The sequence below is a fragment of the Pelodiscus sinensis genome, chromosome 19 (assembly GCF_052426305.1).
Source record: "Pelodiscus sinensis isolate ZL-2025 chromosome 19, ASM5242630v1, whole genome shotgun sequence".
Classification (NCBI taxonomy): domain Eukaryota; kingdom Metazoa; phylum Chordata; order Testudines; family Trionychidae; genus Pelodiscus; species Pelodiscus sinensis.
Window position 1 is genome coordinate 31305721 of NC_143070.1, and position 19172 is coordinate 31324892.

General features: G+C 54.3%; 6 non-coding genes across 6 annotated transcripts; 5 read left to right on the forward strand and 1 right to left on the reverse strand.

Moving 5' to 3' along the window:
• Positions 1-4310: 4310 nt before the first annotated feature.
• Positions 4311-4383, reverse strand: TRNAV-AAC (transfer RNA valine (anticodon AAC)). The gene has a single exon. It is a non-coding gene; the product is annotated as a tRNA-Val (tRNA).
• A 1360-nt stretch (positions 4384-5743) lies between these two features.
• On the forward strand, positions 5744-5816 carry TRNAF-GAA (transfer RNA phenylalanine (anticodon GAA)). Its single transcript has one exon. It is a non-coding gene; the product is annotated as a tRNA-Phe (tRNA).
• Positions 5817-8760: 2944 nt separating this feature from the next.
• Positions 8761-8832, forward strand: TRNAG-UCC (transfer RNA glycine (anticodon UCC)). The gene has a single exon. It is a non-coding gene; the product is annotated as a tRNA-Gly (tRNA).
• A 3056-nt stretch (positions 8833-11888) lies between these two features.
• Positions 11889-11972, forward strand: TRNAI-UAU (transfer RNA isoleucine (anticodon UAU)). Its single transcript has one exon. It is a non-coding gene; the product is annotated as a tRNA-Ile (tRNA).
• A 4029-nt stretch (positions 11973-16001) lies between these two features.
• On the forward strand, positions 16002-16117 carry LOC142821685 (U5 spliceosomal RNA). The gene has a single exon (XR_012898374.2). It is a non-coding gene; the product is annotated as a U5 spliceosomal RNA (small nuclear RNA).
• Positions 16118-17245: 1128 nt separating this feature from the next.
• LOC142821679 (U1 spliceosomal RNA) lies at positions 17246-17409 on the forward strand. The gene has a single exon (XR_012898368.2). It is a non-coding gene; the product is annotated as a U1 spliceosomal RNA (small nuclear RNA).
• The last annotated feature ends 1763 nt before the right edge of the window (positions 17410-19172 follow it).

The window sequence follows — 19172 nt, forward strand, 5'->3', positions numbered from 1 at the left end:
AGCCGCTCTACAGCCCAGCTGGGTTTATCCCCACTCAACCTCATCTAACGTTGTGAGGTGTTTTGCAGGGAGCTGACAAGAAACAGAAGAGGAGAAAACTCTGGCCGGCAGAACTGAGGCTTGGGATTCTCCTGTGCCAGAGAGTCTGTGTCAGTGCGCCTGGGGATCCTGAGCTGGGTGGCTCCTGGGTTTGTTGGCTCCAGACCAGGGGTGTCTCTTCTGCAGGGCGATGCTTGTTCCTGGGGCTAACGCTTATCCCTGTGACACACTTTGTGCAGGGACCATTGGTCTTTGTGCCACATTATGTGTCTGGGACGTGGGAGTGAGGAACCTGCCTCAAATAGACACGTATCTGCCCCCAGCAGTGCTCTGCTTGAGACCCCGGAGCCCTGGCTTTGACTGGTGCCTGGCACGTGGGGAATTAGATCTAGGGGGAGATTTCTAGAATCCCACAACAGCTGCTGCTCTCGTGCAGATGTGCACATCTGTCTGGGGTTACTGGGCACCTGGCCTGCTTTCTCTCCCCGCCAACGTGGGCAAAGCGGCATCACTGGCTCAGGGGTTCCTCTCCTCAGCGCGCTGCAGAGAAAGCTTTTCTGTGTTAAAGGGCCTCAGGGAGCCCAGAGCAGAGGGAGCTGGGAATCTAGTCCCATTGATCCCCTCAACACACACACACAGTCCCAGCCCCAAGCCCCCCCACATCCCTAATCCTGTGCCCTGACTCCCATATCCTCCCACGTCCTAACCCCTGCCCTGAGCCCCACCCCCAACATACAATCCCCAAATCCCTGCCTTGAGCCTCTCACACTCCACACCACACTTTAATTTCTGACAGGTACTGTCCTATCACAACCCCTCCTCAGACTTCCTGCCTTAACCCTCACCCCAGCCCAAGGGGTGGTGCCCAAAAGAACATTCCCTGTAAGAAATGTGTCACTTTCACCCCTGGGAGCAGCTCAGCCAGGCAAAGGGGCTGCCTGGGGCAGGACATTAGCCCTGGAGGGCAGGGGTGGGTGTGGCAGTGACATCATAAGGGCCTTTTGCAGCACCTCAGCTTATTGGCTAAAGGAGGTTGGGAGGTGATGACCTCACAGAGAGTCCATGACAGTGGCCAGGTGGGACAGGCTGCAGGGCAGAGGAAACCTCAGAGACTTTGCTGCAGGGAGTCTCAGAGCCCCCCATGGCTTTGCTGCAGGGAGTCTCCTTCTGGAGATCTGCCCTTGAGGCCAGAGAGGGAATAAGGGTCACAAGCACGAGTGTGAGGAGGAGCCTCCTTGGAGTTTTCCCCTTTCCCTTGATTAACTGACCTAGAAGACAGACGTTCCTGTGGAGAAGGGAAGAGCCTCCAAGAGGGGCTTTGTTGCTACGCCAGGAGAATTAGCTCAAGTAGTAGAGCGCTTGTTTAACATGCGAGAGGCAGTGGGATTGCTACCCACACTTTCCACTGATGGGAAAAATCCCCCTTCCAAGGAACTTTTGCAGCACCTCAGGTCATTGTGGGTGGGCAGGAAGCTGGGGGCAGAGCTGGGCTCTAACTCACTAGGGTGCGTCCCATAGCTCAGAATAAACGATGCAATTTGGTAGCTTATTTCAAGTCAATTTAGAAATAGCTTATTTTGTATTTTGGCGCTGGCTACACAGCACTTAGTTCCAAATAAATCACAATTCCGATCCCTCACTCCTCACTCCTCGCGCCATGAGGTTTGCAGGGACGTCGGAATAGCGAGCCCGTTATGGTTTGAAATAAGGGTCTTGCTCTTAAGACGTGTCTGTGCGATATGAGCATCACGTCCTAAACCTCCGAGCTAGCCGGCCCACGGGTGTCAGTCTCACAAGTGGCCCTTTCAGAAAGAAGCCTTAGGCAGCCGCAGGGACGTTATAGCCATGGCAGAGGTAGCAGGATTCACTCCCATCTTCTCCTGCCTGTGCCCTGGTGCTGAGGGGCCGGCCCCTTTCCTGCTGCCCCAACTCTTATTCCCACAATGCACTTTGTGCAGGGGCCATTGGTCTTTGTGCCAAGGTGCGTGGCTGGCAGCCAGGACTCAGGACCCTTCCCCCAATCCCCCCTCTGACCCGCTCACACTGTCTGGCTGCCTCCAGCATGGGCTGAGCTCAGGGGTCAGTTGGGTGACCTGCCCTGCACCTGTGATGGCATCAGGCCCTTCCCGCCGGCCTGCTCCGTCTGGAGATGGAGCTCCAGTGGCCTCAGACACCCAGCAAGAGGAACAAAACTCTCCCCGTTGAACCTCAGAGCATAGAAGCTGAAGCACCTGAACCTTGTAACAACCAGCTGAGTGTCAGTAGGTCCCACTCTGAGCTTTGAACGCACATTGCAGGACTCAGAGTCCTGAGTGCTGCCCCTTACACCATGGGACCTGTGCTGTGAAAGTGCAGTGGGCACCTCTGACTCTCAGCTCTCAGGCTGGCCTCTGCTCTCCTGGCTCCCTCCAGCTGCTTCATCTCCCAGGACTCCCTGTAAGAAATGTGTCACTTTCACCCCTGGGAGCAGCTCAGCCATGCAAAGGGGCTGCCTGGGGCAGGACATTAGCCCTGGAGGGCAGGGGTGGGTGTGGCAGTGACATCACAAGGGCCTTTTGCAGCCCCTCAGCTTATTGGCTAAAGGAGGTTGGGAGGTGGTGACCTCACAGAGAGTCCATGACAATGGCCAGGTGGGACAGGCTGCAGGGCAGGGGCCATCTCAGAGCCCCTCCCCCCCATGGCTTTGCTGCAGGGAGTCTCCTTGAGAGTTTCCCTTGAGGCCTTTTCGGATCCTTCTCCTTTCCCACGACTAAGTGACCTAGATGACAGACGTCGCTGTGGAGAAGGGAAGAGCCTCCAAGAAGGCCTCTGAAAAAGTAGCAGCGGAGTTAGCTCAAGTTGTAGAGCTCTTGCTTAGTATGCAAGAGGCAGTGGGATCAATGCCCATATTCTCCAACTGCAGCTCAGCTCTAATCCCTTATTTTCACTGTCAGGGGCTCAGTGGCCCCCTCCCTCTTCCTACCTGCTCTCCCAAAAGAGACAGACCTGGCTCCCCTTTCTTTGCCACCAGCAATTGCCAAGCTGCAAAGCAGAGAGTGGAGATATCAGGCTCTGTGGTGCAATGGAAAGCAAGTTGGACTTTTAAGCTGCAACAAAATACAGGACTATGTAGCACTTTAAAGACTAACAAGATGGTTTATTAGATGATGAGCTTTCGTGGGCCAGACCCACTTCCTCAGATCTAATAGTGGAAGAAAATTGTCACAACCATATATAGCAAAGGATACAATTAAAAAAACCGAACACATATGAAAAGGACAAATCAAATTTCAGAACAGAACGGAGAGGCGGGAGGGGGGAAGGTAAATGTCTGTGAGCTAATGATATTAGAGGTGATAATTGGGGAAGCTATCTTTGTAATGGGTAAGATAACTAGAGTCTTTGTTAGGACCCCGCCGTAAAGTGTCGAATTTTAGCATGAATAACAGTTCAGAGGATTCCCTTTAAAGTGCAGTTTTAAAAGGCTTTTGAAGCAGGATGCAGGTAATTAAGTCATTGAGATAATGTCCTTTCTGAGTTAAAATGGCAAGAAACTGTTTTTTTTCTGTATTTTGTTTCAGCTACCCTAGACTAACATGGCTACTTTTCTATCACTCTTTTAAGCTGCAGTGATTCATGTGAGCCCAGCTAGACATTCAAAGTTTGTGGGTTCAAGTCCCACGAGTGTCACTTTAGCTGCTTTCTCATTTCCAGGGCGCAGCTTTTACAGACCAGGCAATCCTTAGGGTGAAACTGGGGTGGGCTTGAGTCCAGACAGTTCCCAGCAGACCCCAGTGAGGATGGAGGGAAGGGCTGGTTCTTGTGGCTGGGGCTGGGTGTTGTTCTGAAAGGCTTCAGGTGCCATTAGATCATTGTATCCCTCCCTGTCTCCTACTGGTGCTGAGCAACACTCAGGCTATGTCTGCCCTACACTGCTCTTCTGGGAAAAGCTACGCAAACTTCAAAACCCAGTTTGTGCAGCTTTTTCTTCTGCTTCTTTTTTTTTTTTTTTTTTTTTTGGAAGAGGCTTTTCCGACATTTGGCCTGTTACACTGGGCAAGTCACACAAGGGAGGCAGCAGGCAGAGCCAGCCCAATGCACCAGCCTCCGAGGGCAGGGAGGCCAAGGCACAAGCAGCTGCCTGGCCTAATTTATCTGGCTTCCCCAGGTCGGCACCCAGGGGCATTATCAGCTGACGTTACCCCCCCTCTGTCACATAAGCTTTGGGCTCATCAACAGGCTGGTCAGCAGCAGCTGCAGTTACCTGGGCACCGCAATAAGAGAAGACCCTGTGTTTCTGCCTGGTTTTGAACCAGGGACCTTTTGCATGTTAGGCAAACATGATAACCACTACACCACAGAAACACATTTCAAGGTATTGAACTTGGCTGACTGTTCTGTTTCTAGCTCTTTCTAACACCCTGGTCTGGAGGGGAGGGGGATGCTCCTTGTGAACACTCCACCTCTTGTTCTCAGGGAAGCACCTAATTTCCTCACCAGCACCTTGAGATTTGTAGCTCAAAGCTGGAGCTGCTGTGGAAGGAGGTGAAGCTACAGAAGCTGACGGGGGACAATCAGCGGGCGGAGGGTTATTTTTTCTCCCCCCTGGACTGATGTGGCTAGAACTGAGGAGAAGAAAATCCTCTTCCCTTCTCCTCAGAAGATGGAAATTGCAGTTGGTTCTACTAAAGCTGGACCCCAGGACTAGACTTTTTCTTTCTAAAACCCTGGTGAAAACTGAGAGCCAATTGCTCACAGGCTGAGAATGTGAGTTAAGGAAGGGCACCGCCCAGCATGGGGCTTGAACCCATGACCCTGAAATTAAGAGTCTCATGCTCTACCAACTGAGTTAGCCAGGCTGCCTGTAAGAAAGCACCTAATATCCCATCTCAGTGTAACAGGAGCCATGTGTTCTCCACTGCCTGACTCAAGGCTCTTTCTTGCCCCTAATGTGGGGTTCTGGTCTGTGGAGAGGTTTGAACTCGAACGCCACTCCCGACACACCCACTTCTTTCCCCACAAGGAACGGACCCATTTCCATCTCTCCAGGGACTGGTCCGTTCTCTGCAAAATGCTCAACCTGTTTCATTTTCTGCAGGAACGAGAGGGATCCATGTGCCCTGTTCCCCAGTGAGAGGTATGTGTCCTCTTCCCCCCTTTCCACAGACACAGCAGGCCAGGGGGCTATGAGCCTCCAGAGGCCCCTTCCTACTTGGCCTCCCACAAAGCTGGGGTGCCAGAGGCAGGCTCTGACTGGGAGACACTCCCAGCAGCCAAGCACATTTCTCAGGCAGCCCCTTCCCTGCGCAGGGGGTACAGGTCACACGCCTGGGTGAATAAGAGCTTGTGGGGACTGGTCAGGGCTTCAAGCAGGCAGCTCCCATTGGCCACAAACAAGCCTGGAGCAGGGCCCAGGCATGAAGCCTTTTCCTCTCCAGCTGAGAGACACAAAGGGCCCAGCAGCCCCTTCTCTCAGCTGTGCGTGGGGGCAGGGCGAGCAGGGAATCTGCCTGAGGCTTCTTGCTGCCATGTTGGGTGGCTTCATGGGCTGGATCCAGCCCGCTGGCCTGTATTGCCCAGGCCTGGCTTAGAGGGAACCTTGGCTCTGGGCTGTGGGGGAGGGGCACTGTGGAAAGGCCAGTCTGGCCTTCCTGGGCAGGGCATGACGACATGCGGCAAAACATCCTGGACAGAGAATTACAGGCCACACAGGACTCTTATCACAGCCAAAGTAGCTCAGTGGGGAGAGCGTTGGACTGAAGATCTAAAGGTCCCTGGTTCAATCCCAGGCTTTGGCATGCTCCAATAGGGGCTAATTACTTCAAGTTGATGGTTTTGCTTAGAGCTGTTATCACAACCTGCACTGCAGGAGAAAAGGGGAGATGAGCTGCATCCTGGGGCTCTATCCTACCACAGGGCAGGTACAAGGGCTACAGTTGGGGGGAATCAAGTGACACCACAAAAAACACTCCCTGTTGGCAGTGCTGGAACATGGCACCACATGAGCATGTTGCTAACACCCATGTCTCCCCCCCTCAGGACCACTAGAGATGTCCAGCAGCTCTGTCCTTGCACCCTGGGGCTGTCTGTCTGGGCCATACACTCACACACACTGGCCCCTCCCTTTCTAGGACAGGGCTCCTGCTGTTCCTTGCTTTACTCAACCTGGGAGTTGGGTTTATCCCCAAGCAACAGGGGCTGTGTTTACCTGGGGAGACACAAATAGGAGCAGAACCCCCCGTTCCCACTTTCTGCTTGGCTTTGAACCAGGAGCCTTTTGCACATTAAGCAAACACGATAACCACCACCCCACAGAAACATACTTGTCAGTTTTTTTCTGTACATAAACTTGGACAATATTCTGTTACTAATTCTTTGCCCAAGGCAGAGCAAGAGCAGGGAACAAGACCGCCCCCCCCAATACTTCTCTAGACCCTTTGCTCCCAACACAGGGCGGGGGGGGCTGTGTGCCTCGGGAGGAGTGACCCACATCATATCCCCAACATTTCTGCCCTTCATGGATGGACCTTTGGGGGAGGCCCAGATGCTCCATCCTCTCACTCAACTCCTATCACACACTGGAGCAGGGCAGCCCCTAAGGGTAGGGCTGAGCCATGGGGTGCTGGGCAAGGGGCAGAGGCTGCAGGAGCTGAGCGTTTCCCTAGAGCCTAGGGACCCATAACGAGGCACCATGCTCTGTGTCTCTCTCGGAAGGCGCAGAAAGGGATTGACTGGGGGCAGAGAGAGTGGCTCAGGGGTTGTGCAGCTTGTTGCCCTGGTTAGGGCATGGCCAAAACACTCGCTGTGAGCAGGATTTGAATCAGATTTCAAGTCCAACGCCTTAACCACTCGGCCACCACAGCTGTCGAGTCAGCAGCATCCCAGGATCAGGGAAAGTAGTAAATAATCCCAGAGCGGAGGCCTGACCTCACCCGCCCCACAGAATTCACACAGCAAACCTGGCTCCAGAACAGGGCAAGCTTGGGGGCTCATTGTTGGGCCCTGGGGTGAAGCATTAAACCAGCCCCCTCCTGCGGGGCCTGTGAGTGTTGCTGTCCCTGCTGTACAGACAGGGCCATGGAGACAGGGAGAGGTTCACTGAATGGGCCAAGGTCACCCAGCGAGTTAGAGCCTAGCTCTGCCCCCAGCTCCCTGCCCCACCCACCGACGTGCTGACTCCCTCGCTGCCAGGGGGCCGTTTGCATTGGCCTCTTTTGCTGTCTTTTCTGCTGTGAGACATTGGGACAGTTGGCCAGGGCATCCCGCAGTTGCCATCTCCCTCTGTGCAGGTGCTGTCCAGAGCCCCGACTAGCAAACGCTGACACTGCTGTTAGGTCCAGACCAGAGGGGAGTGTTTAAGGGTTATTTCAGAAGAAGGGTTTTCTCCCCAAATAACTGCATCTAAACGTTGTTTTTTATTTCATAATAAAGTATTTTGAAACAGCACCCGGACACGATTATGCAAATATAGCGCGGGATATTTAAATCCCGGTTTCATTTACAATTTCGAATGTCTCCATTTGCATCCCTCTCCTGAAGGAGACTGCAAGTGTCGACATGTCCTGGGTGTTGCAACCTCCCAGTACTCACCTGAGGTTCCCTCCCCGCTGCCTGAAGACGTTTGGGAGTCCTCCTGCATCCCCTGGAGCTGCAGGACATCAGCGTTGTCATCCTGAAGCTGCAGCTGCTGCTGCCCAGGTGTCTCCATCCCAGACTCCACAACTCTCCCTGGAGACAGGGGCTCCCCACACCCCGGGATTCGGTCCAGTTCCTCACAGTATGCACAGTGCTGCGGTGCTTCCGCAGAGCGGGACCTGCCCTCACTGGCCCTCACACACCCCTCCCGCAATTCGTTGACCTTGGGTCTGACTTGGTCTAGGATTTAGGAGGGGGGAGGTGGCCTTTCTCTGCAAGGCCATCAGCCATTGGACCATATGTTAGATAATTTCATGGAGGTTAGGTCCATAAAAGCTATTAGCCAGGGGATAAAATGGTGCCCCTGGCCTCTGTTTGTCAGAGGCTGGAGATGGATGGCAGGAGACAAATTGCTTGATCATTGTATTTGGTCCACCACCTGGTGCTGGCCACTGTCGGCAGAGAGGACACTGGGCTAGATGGACCTTTGGTCTGACCCAGTATGGCCGTTCTGATGTTTTTATGTTTATAAATGTTGCATTCGTCCACCTGGACTGCCGGGCCTGCAGAGACTCCCCCTCGGATCACAGCTCCAAGAGGGTCTTTATCTCTGGCCCAGACACTGACAGTGCCCGGTGTTTGCTGCCCCTTGTTTGGTCCTGTGATGTGTCCCTGAAGAGGTTTCTGGGGGTTGTGCCTGTGACATGGCTCTCCGAAAGGCAGAAGTGCTCGATCTTAGGCAAAGGACCCAGAAACAACCCTTTACGGCAAAAAACACAAGGACGGCTCTTAGCCCGCATCCCTGGGCCACACAGCGTATCCAGAAGTCACTTCCCCACCTCTCCCTTGGCTGCTCTAGAGCTTAGCCCAAAGTCTGATAAACTCTACTCTCCCACCCAACAACCTCTGGGACTCCTCTCCCGCCCGGCTCCTCACACCACGGAGAGTGCAGGGCAGCCACTAGCCCAGAGTCACCACTTCTGGTCTCTGCCTAATAGCCGAGAAGTTCTGCTTTACCCAAACCACACAGGCACCCTCTCACCTCTGGCTAGCCTCATGGCAGATGTAGGATTTCCTCACTAATTTTCCCAGCAACTTCGCAGGCAGGCATTGGTGGTATAGTGGTGAGCATAGCTGCCTTCCAAGTAGTTGACCTGGGTTTGATTCCCAGCCAATGCAATGTAAAGAGGGAGCATCAAAGCACCTTGCTGAGCTTTTATTTGAACCCTGAAAAAACAGGCACAAAAGGGTTCTGCAGCTGCGGGCTGCCTCTCACCGCTCTTCATCCTCTCCGAGAGCGTGCACAGTAATGCGGTTCCTCCCTCACATATCCCTGCCGCAATTCCTTGACCTTGGCTCTGACTTGGTAGGATGCGGGGGTAGGAGGGAGGTGGCCTTTCTTTGCAAGACCATTGGCCATTGGCCATAAATGTCCACATTCCTCCGCCTGGACTGCAGGGCCTGCAGAGACTCCTCCTAGGACCACAGCTCCAAGAGGGTCGTTATCTGTGGCCCAGACTATGATGGTGCCTGGTGTTTGCTGCCCCTTGCTTGATTTGATTCCCAGCCAATGCAAGGTGGGAAGGGAACAGGCAACCTCCTGGGGGAGATCTTATTTAACCCTGAGCAACAGGCACAAGTGGGTCCCACAGCCAAGGGCTCCCTCTCACTGCTTTTCGTTGGGAGCAGCTCAAACAAAACTAATTTGGCTGTTGTGGGGTCTGCATGGGGCTTGTACCCGTGACCTGGGCATTATTAGCATCAAGCTCTAAACAGCTTAGCCAGCAGGCCCAAAGTTGGCCCCACAACAGAGGGAAGAGAAGAGTTTTCCTACTATTGGGGAAAGCCAGCCAGGCCAAGGCCCTTTTAGCCCCTGGGTCTGTGCAGGCTGGAGCCTCCTCTTACCAGGTTTCTGGCCTATTTCCTGTAAAGCTCACATTCTTTTGCCTATTTTACTAGCCAGCCAACCCAAACACAGCTCACAAATAGCACTTTTAGGAAGGCGTGTCCGGCAGCTGAAGGGCTGTCTCTGCAGCTGCCAATGGCTCTTCTCTGACAGGGCCACTAGCGACTCACTGTGACGTGGGCTGGCTAGTCCAGCTGGTTTGAAATTTGGTCAAGATGGCTGCTGGCTGGCATGGTGCACTGAGACCCAGGGCAAAGAGGCAGCTGGAATCTCTTGCTATCAGCATCTTACCTCCCAGCTTCTTCCCTGTCAGCAGCAGCCACAGCCCCTTTCAGGCCCTGGGTCAGGCCAGCAGTTCTATGGGTGGCCAGGGGAGGCCTCTTCTGTGTCCCAGAAGGACCTGGGAAAATGTGAGCAAAGGAAGCAACAAGGCATCACTGGGAGTTGAACCCAGGATCTCCTGTTTAGAAGGAGCAAGCTAAGCCATGGTGCCCCCCTCAAGCTGTTGGGTGAAACTGCTCTGTGGTCCCAGACAACACCTTTGACTCCAAAAGTGCAGCAATTTCCTTCCAGCCCTGGCTGTGTCTGCGGCTGAGCTGCACAAAGGAAGATACAAGATCTCTGCTGGGGTCTTTGCCGGATGAACGTGCCTGAGGAAAGAAGCTGGAAGCGCAACAGACACACAAAAGGGGACATGGGACAGTTTGAGTCGCACACAAGGCTGGTGGCGCAGCTCAGCCAGGGACCTTATCCACTCACAGAGCTTCACAGCTTCTCCACGCCCCGAACCCCACCAGGCAAACTGCCCCATGGGCCTTGCCTGCACCATGCTCAGGGCCTGGGGTTTTTCTGTCCTTTTGCCAGACCAAATAACTAACCACCCCACTGCTCTGGAGTCTCTGCCTCTCATGGGCCTTCTCATCCTCAGGTCCACTTTGTCTCCAGACAGACCCTGCTCTGCCACAGGCTGTCACTCCTGGGCCTTCTAGAGCAAAATGTGCCTCTTCATTCTGACTTTGAATACCTGGGCTTTTAGCACTCAGATCTGCATCTTACACCAGCATTTGCTAGTGCAGGGTCTGAACAACTTCTGCAGAGAGGGAGAGAGCAACTGTGGAGCATCTGTGCTAATTGTTTCAGAGAGCAAAGGAATATAAACTCTTTGCCAGTGAGAGAAACTGTGACCCCAGATGGGACTTGAACCCACAATCCCTGGTTTAGGAGGCCAGTGCCTTGTCCATTAGGCCACTGGAGCACACAGAAAAGACTGCCAGGGAAAGAAATTCACCCTTCTAAATGTCCCTTCTTCAACTTTTAGCTCCTGATTAAGCCCCTTTGAAGAAGCCAGATACACAGGAAGGGCTGATCACACCCCTCTGAAAATCAGCTTTCCATGGCTATCTGTAGCTGGCTCAGAGTCATGGGCCTTGACGTCTCGTCTCCCTCCCGAAACCAGGGAAGTGTCTCCCACCGCTGCAGCCTCCTGAGGCTCTATGGCCCTGTCTGTACAGCAGGGACAGCAACACTCACAGCCCCACAGGAGGGCCCCTGGTCTAGCAATGTGGCCCCCTGAGCAGCCTCTGATGTTCCCTGCTTCAGCCCCAGAACCAGCCCAGAGTGAGGGGGAGCAGCTCACACATGCCAAGGGGCTAGCCAGGGGCAGGACATGAGCCTGCAAGGCAGCAGTGACATCACAAGGAACTTTTACAGCACCTCAGCTTATTGGCTGGGAGGCAGTGACCTCACAGAGCAACCTTGGCAACAGCCAGGTGGGACAGGGGCAATTTCAGAGACCCCCATGGCCTGGCTGCCTGGAATCTCCTTTGTGAGGTTTCCGCTTGAACTCTATGATAATTCTCTTCACTTTCCTATTGTTTGTCTGTGTGATCGCTGTCTGGATTGTAGCTGTTTCTGTCGGCTGTATCATTAATTTTGCTGGGGGAAAATCAACAAAGGAGGTGGAGTGTGATTGGTTAGGTAAATCATAATAGTATGTTAGCTTTGGTTAGTAAAATCATATTAAAATAATTGGTTAAGTAGGACTCAATTTTCACTATATAAACTGGGGTCCCAGGAGACCAGGGAGAAGAGGGAAAAGGGGAAACGAGAAGAGGAAGAAGGAGGGAAAGGAAAAGGAAGGAAGAAGACCAAGAAGGAGGAGGGAGACCTGGAAGCAGAACTCCCCTCTAAGCCAGCCTTAGACCTGAACAGCCAGGACTCCTCTGCATGACGGGTGAAATGGTTTGCTGAGTGAATTCTGTGGGTCAGGTGACGTCAGGCCTGGGCACTGAGATTATTTATGAGTTTCCCTGGCCTACTGTTTCTCAGAGCTGTGATGGCCGAGTGGTTAAGGCGTTGGCCTTATAAAATCCAATAGGGTTTTCCTGTGCAGGTTCAAATCCTGCTCACAGCAAAACCTGTGTTTTGGCCACACCCCTTCCTAGGGCAACATGGTACCCAGACCCTGAGAAGAACGTGCCTGTCCCATCAGAAGGGACACCTGCAGAAGGCAACAGAGGCTACAAAAGCAGGAGAGAACATGGATTGCGGGGTCCTGCCTAACAATAGGAAAACAAGTCTGGTTTTCAGCAGAGCCACTTCCCCATGGACACAGCCAGGGGACCAAGCAGCTCCAGTGGCCCCTCCCTCTCCCCAAAAGCCGGCCCTGGTTGGGGAGAAAGATGCTGGGCCCAGCGGCCTCCCTTCACCTGGCAGAGGCAGAAGTGATGGCGACAGGCCCAGGGGTGTGTGGGCTGCAAAAGCCTCTTGTTCCCTTCTCAACTCCTAACAATGCAAACATCAGGGAGAGTAGCTCAGTGATAGACTACAAATTATATGAGTGTTACTTCAAATCCAACTGATCATTCAATGGAAATATTTATCTCTCCAATTCCATTACATTCTAGGTTTCTATTTTTTGGATTCTATAAATGAATATGAATCCTTACTGCTGTCCTGTGCCAATGCCCATAAACCAGGCAAACCCGTCCCTCGGCTGGAGCCAGCTCAAACCCGCTGTGTGTCTGGTTTCTGTTTCCATCCATTCGACAAGGGTGTGATTTGGAAGCCCAATGGCAGGTCCTTGGTCTCCATGGGCTGTGCTGTGCAGAAGAACAAGAACCAGACCCAGCTGGGGAGGAATGGCCTAGTGTGTATTGCAATTGGTGGAGGAGTTGCCCAAATCTACCGGAGATGGGCAGGAGCCTGTTACAAACACACACTAAACACCATTATCAGACTGCCCGGTGCACATTCCTACCGTCCCTTGTGCACACCACATACATGGGGCTCTAATTACTGGCCACCTGCCTTTCACACAGATCATTGATCCTTGTGACTTTCAGGTACATTCACATGGCAGCTGTTTGAACATAATGTGCTTCTATTGCATGATCAGCACCAGAATCTCCGGCTATGTCTACACTACGGATTTCCTCAGCAAAAAAGGTGCTAACGAGGGTCTCATTTGCATGAGTCATGATCTTATTTGCATATTTTCTGGCAAACTGATTTTGCACTGAGGTTGTTGTGCAAAAACAAGCAGTGTGGAAGTTTTCTTTTTGTGCAAAACCCCCTTTTTCTGCAAGATCAGGATACCTCTTTTTGGGGGGCATAAGAATCTTGTGAAAAAAGGGGCTTTGTGCAAAAAAACGTTCACACTACTTGTTTTTGCACAACAAGCCCATTGGCTGAAAATATGCAAATGAGATTGTGACTCATGCAATTGAGTCCCTCATTAACATATTTTTTAAGGAGAAAACTTCTAGTGTAGATGTAGCCTCTGTGAGTTACCAGCAGTGGGGCTGTTAGTGTCGGCATCTAACTAATTGCACCATTAGGCCATGTCTTCACCAGGTGGAGATTGCTGCTGCAATCCATCTTCCAGAGCTTGATTTAGCAAGTCTAGCTAAGCTGCACTAAATCAAACCCCTAGGGTACCTCCTGCTCTTTGCTACTATCCTACTCCCACTGTGAGGGCACCACCAAGCTCAGCTGAAGGTAAAACCAACTCCAGCTACATGTTGAAGAATGGTGGGAAGAAAAGACCCTTTGGGCTGGCAACAAGGCACCACTGGGAGTTGAACCCAGGATCTCCTACTTACGGGCAAGTGCTTTAGCCAACTAAGCCATGATGCCCTCCTTAAAAAGGGGCATGAAACTGTTCTACTTTATGGTGCCAGACACCCCCTTCCCGTTCCAAACTGCAGCCGTTCCCCATTCCCCTCCAGCTCTTGCCATGACTCAAGGTCTGTGCAGCCCAAAACATTTGATCAGCAGCTGGTACCCAAAACCTTTCTGTCAATTGTAGCACCAGGCCCCAAAGGGACAGACCCAAGGCAGCCACCTGGTCCTAAGGCCAAGCCTGTAGCCAGGGGGAGGGAGAAGAATCTCTTCTTTCAGCTGGAGTTGAATCAGCAACTTAAGGACACTTGCCGAGCACCCGCTACAGGCCTCTGCTCTGCCAGCTGAGCTACGTAATGGTACCTGCAGCAGGCTGCTTTGCCCAGGTGGGCTTTTTGACCAGTGCCAGGGCAAGAGCCCCCCAACGGGGGGCTGGCCCCAGAGCCTAGGGCCCGGGAGTCTGGTCAGCAAGTGAGACTCGCCCGTCAGTCCAAGCTGCTTTCTCCCCGGCTGCCGTTCCTGCCTGTCCCGTGCCAGCGCCGCACGCAGGCCAGTGGGGCAGGACGGGGGGTGTCAGTGGGGCCCTGCTCTCAGTCCATCCCTCACAGGCCCTGTGGGCTGCTCGAGGGCTGAGCCCGTTGCCCAGGCCTGGCGCGGGGATGGAACATGGGGCACGTTTCCCCCTGTGAGCGTGTGCGGGGGCAGGAGGGAGCCACACGGGCCCGGCTGAAGGTTTTGTGCTGGGGCTGGAGGCTTGAGCCCGAGCTGTCGGCCTCAGCGGGACTTGCTCCTCCCCCCTCTCCTGCCTTGCTGCCTCCTTTGCCCAGCAGCGCTCAGGGGCAGCCGGGAGAGCCGGCACCAAGGGCAGGGGAGGCCGAGGCACAAGCCCCTCAGAGGGGACAGGCCTGAGGCCTCTGGCTTGCCCAGGCTCACGCCAAGGGGCTTTCTGTGGTACCGGGCGGGGAGGGAGGCCAGGCCCAGGCCGGTGGGAGAAGGGGCAGCGCCTGCCAGGGCAGCAAGGGGAGCTGCAGGGAGCGAGACGCGGCGTTTCTGCCTGGATCACTCAAGGGTCCTTCTGTGGGTGAAGAGCCTGTGACACCCCTGTGCTGCTGGGTTCCTCTGCCCCTCCCCTGGGAGGCCGTCCCCATGGGGGGCTCGTCCCCTGGCACTCATCAAAAGCCCACCTGGGCAAAGCAGCCTGCCCCAGGCACCTTCCATAGCTCAGCTGGCAGAGCAGAGGCCTGTAGCGGGTGCTCGGCAAGTGCCCTTAGGTGGCTGATTCAACTCCAGCTGAAAGGAGAGATTCTTCTCCCTCCCCCTGGCTGCAGGCCCGGCCTTAGGACCAGGCAGCTGCCTTGGGTCTGTCCCTTTGGGGCCTGGTGCTACAATTGACAAAATGGTTTTGGGTACCAGCTGCCAACCAAATGTCTTGGGCTGTGCAGGCCGTGAGTCATGGCAAGAGCTGGAGGGGAATGGGGAACGGCTGCACTTTGGAATAGGAAGGGGGTGTCTAGGGTTTCGTCACCAGCGCGGCTGTTCCTGTTCTGTTCCATGCTGTGAACGTTCCTGAGAAGGTTGGAACCAACCCGGCTCCTTTAGGGGCGGAGACTGAGGTGTTTAAACAGCGCGAGCAAACCAGGGACAGCACCAGCTGGCCCAGGCGGGGGAGAATAATCGCACTCGGGTGTCCCGGGGTCTGGCTCGATCACAGCGGGCGGGCTACTGAGAAGGGCCACAGGTGCAGGCTGCAGCGTTGGAGGCTGGGGACTTTGCTGCCGCGGGGCGGGCTGGATCCTCTGTAGGCTCCGTGGCTGACCCACCCTCCCCCGGGGCAGTTCAGCGGCTCGTGCCCCGGCCCTTACACGCGGCAGCGACCAGAGCCCCAAGCCCACCTGCCCCTCCCGAGGGAAGCGCAGAGCCCGGCACCCCCAAGCTACTGGCCCAAGGGGCCACGGGGAACCAGCGCACGGCCTGCGCCCGGAACAGCGGTGGGACCAGCAGCAGCTGCCCAGCCCGGCCCGCGGCAGCAAGCTAGGGGCTGCAGCCGCAGATCGGAGATCTGGGCTCCTCTGCGCACTCGGCGTACCCCGGGGTGCTCATTTACATACCCACGATGCATTGGGCACAGTGATTCACCACCCGCGTCCATGGGGCAGAGTTTGCTCCTAAAGCACCTGGCTCCCATGCAAAACTCGGGCTATCAGCACGGCAGAGCAACAGGCTGCAGAAGGGGTGGGGATTTGCAGACGGTCCGGTGTAGCCACCGTGAGTTGAGAAACAGACGCCGTTTTTCTGGCAGTGCCTCTGCAGCAACTGTGGTATATTCTGGGTTCTCTTCAGATCGTATAAATCTTTCGCCTTTTACTAAAGATTTCCGTGGAGAGGAACATTTAAGAGTTTATACTCAATTTTTTGAGGCTTCACTCTGGTGAAGCTACTTAATGGTGTGAAAAAACAGAACTGAACTATTAGTTTTTGTAGTGAGGCCTGTAGATGCCTGTGTTTATTTGAAAATGTTGTACCTTATGATGTGCTACCTTTTTAATAGTAGTAGTTGTGTTAGTCTAGTCCAGCTAAAACAACAAATAGAACTATGTAGCGCTAACAAGAGGGGCTACATCTAGACTGGCATGATTTTCCGGAATGCTTTTAATGGAAAAGTTTTCTGTTAAAAGCATTTTTGGAACAGAGCATCTAGATTGGCACGGACACTTTTCCCCAAAAGCACTTTTTGCGGAAAAGCGTCCGTGCCAATCTAGACTCGCTTTTCCGCAAAAAAGCCCCGATCGCCATTTTCACGATCCGGGCTTTTTTGCAGAAAACACTACTGTGCTGTCTACAGTGGCCCTTTTCCAGAACAGTTTTCCGGAAAAAGGACTTTTGCCCGAACGGGAGCAACATAGTATTTCCGGTAAAGTGGCTGATTTCTTACAGTAGATCATCAGCGCTTTTCTGGAAATTCAAGGGGCCAGTGTAGACAGCTGGCAAGTTATTCCGGAAAAGTGGCTGATTTTCCGGAATAAGTGGCCAGTGTAGACACAGCCCGGATGCGCCCAGCTACGGAGGGCGACAGGCCCAGTTGGACCGGGGGTGTCGGGGCGAGAGCGGAAGCTGCACGGACCCAGTGCCTCCTGAGTGGCGGCTCCTGTCCGAGCCAGCTCCTGCTGGGTGTGCGGGCCGCAGCCGGGGAGAGTGCCGGTGGGGTCGGCAGTCGGGGTGCAGCAGCGCCGCCAAAGCAGGGCTCAGGCCGGAGAGGAGAGAGAGCTCCGGGCCCGGGGAAGACAGGCAGGCAGGGGCGTGTCCCGCGCGGAGAGGCGGAGGGGCGTGAGTACATATGCAGATGTGGGCGCGAGCGGAGGCTTGTGGGAGCGGGAGCGGGCTGGCAAGCGGGGCCCGCCTTGGGCAAGTGGGGCTCGGTTTGGGTGTCGGGGGCGGCTTGGGGGCGGGGGCGGGCAGTAGGGGAGCATTTGGGGCGCAGCGGTGTGGGTGCGTGAGGCGGCGTCCCCTGTGATGTGAGAGGCTTTGGGCAGTGGGGGGCAGGCGGTGGTTGTGCGGGTGGAACTCATACTTACCTGGCAGAGGAGATACCATGATCATGAAGGTGGTTTTCCCAGGGTGAGGCTCATCCATTGCACTGCGGGTGTGCTGACCCCTGCGATTTCCCCAAATGCGGGAAACTCGACTGCATAATTTGTGGTAGTGGGGGACTGCGTTCGCGATTTCCCCTGGCGCATGCTGTGAAAAATAGACTGACAGATGACCAAGACAAACAGAGAAGAAATGTTACTGCTTCTGTTCTTGTTCTTTTTTCTCTCTGTGGCGAGCATTGCTAGTTTTTTGCATTTTTCTCTGCTCGGTCCCTGTTCTGTGCTAAGGCTTGGCTTGGCTGGTCCCTGGGGGGGGGGGGCTCTTTTTTCTGCTTCTTCTGTCATCTCCTGGAAAGCAGGTTGCTTTCCTAGGCCATTGATGCCCCTCTTCAGCCACCCTGCTTGCCTTACAGGAAGTTTCCCCTAATGGCCTGCTGGCTCTCGCTGCAGCCCCAGCCCCTTGCTTCTCCTCCTGGCCTCCCCCCCCCCCCCCCCCCCGAGCTTCAGAAGAACCAGAAGTTCTCTCTTCTCTGCCTATCAGTCTTTTATGGCCCTGAAAACTCTTAGCAGCTCCCCTCTAGCAGACTCCCTTCCAATCTTCTACACCCCGCACAGTCAGTTTCTCTTGCACTTTTCTGCATTCCCTGTCTCCGATTTGTATGAGTCTGCCTCCCTTCCCGCCCACAGGGTACAATGCTCCAGCTAGGCCTAATCCTCACCGTGTAGAGCGGAAGAATTACTTTTCCTGTCTTCTGCACGACGCTGCTGCTTCCGCTAACGCGCCCCAGAACGATGTTCGCTGCTCTGGCAACCCGTTTACCGCTCTCAACTCCCGTTTACCTCGTGGTCTGCTGTGACAGCCAGCCTCTCCCTGGCCTTCTCCCCTGCTGCGCCGATTCTTGTCCACAGTATTCCTTCCTAGACAGCCGTTTCCCATTCTCTCTCTCTCTCTCTCTCTCTCCCTGCCACCGTGCACATGGGCGCAAGCAACGGATCGATCATTCGTAAGCGGAGTACTTTACATTTGGCCTTATTGAACTTCATTGTAGTCTCTCCAAACCATTTCTCCGCTTTGTCCAGATCATTCCGAATTGCGAGGAACCCGTCCTCCACAGCACCTGCAACCCCTCCCAGCTCTAGGTCCTCCGCAGTCTTGATAAGCGTACTCTCTACGCCGCCCATCCGAATGGCCGAGGAAGGGAACCAGGCCCACAAGGAATCCCCGCTCATTACACTCTTCCAGCGAGGCTGGGCACTACGGCGATAACTATTCCCTGGGAACGGTATCTCTGACCCTTTAGCAGCACCCTGACGGTAGCTCCGTCTAGCTTGCGTTTGGCTAGCGAGCGCGTTCGTGCGCAAGTCACGTGAGACGGTACCCACAGCTTTCCTGAAGACAGCAGATATACCCTTTTGATAGGTTGCCCCTTCCCCCTCTTCGGGAATCTCTCCCACCTGCCGCGAGTTTTCTGAAATAATCCTCCATATCTCAGATGTCACTCCAGTCAGCTACTTGAGTACGGGGGGGAGGGGCCCCAACTCAGCGGCTGCCGGGAAACAGATTACTGGGGCTACGTCTACACTGTCACCCTTTTCCGGAAATGCTTAAAATGGAACAGTTTTCCGTTATAAGTATTTCTGGAAAAAGCACGTCTACATTGGCAGAATGCTTTTCTGGAAAAGCACTTTTTCCGAAAAAGCGTCCGTGGCCAATGTAGCCACGCTTTTCCGCAAAAAAGCCCCGATTGTCATTTTCGCAATCGGGGCTCTTTTGCGGAAAAGACTACTGGGCTGTCTACACTGGCCCTTTTCCAGAACAGTTTTTCCGGAAAAGGACATTTGCCCGAATGGGAGCAGCATAGTTTTTCCGGAAAAACACTGACGATTTTACATTAGATTGTCAT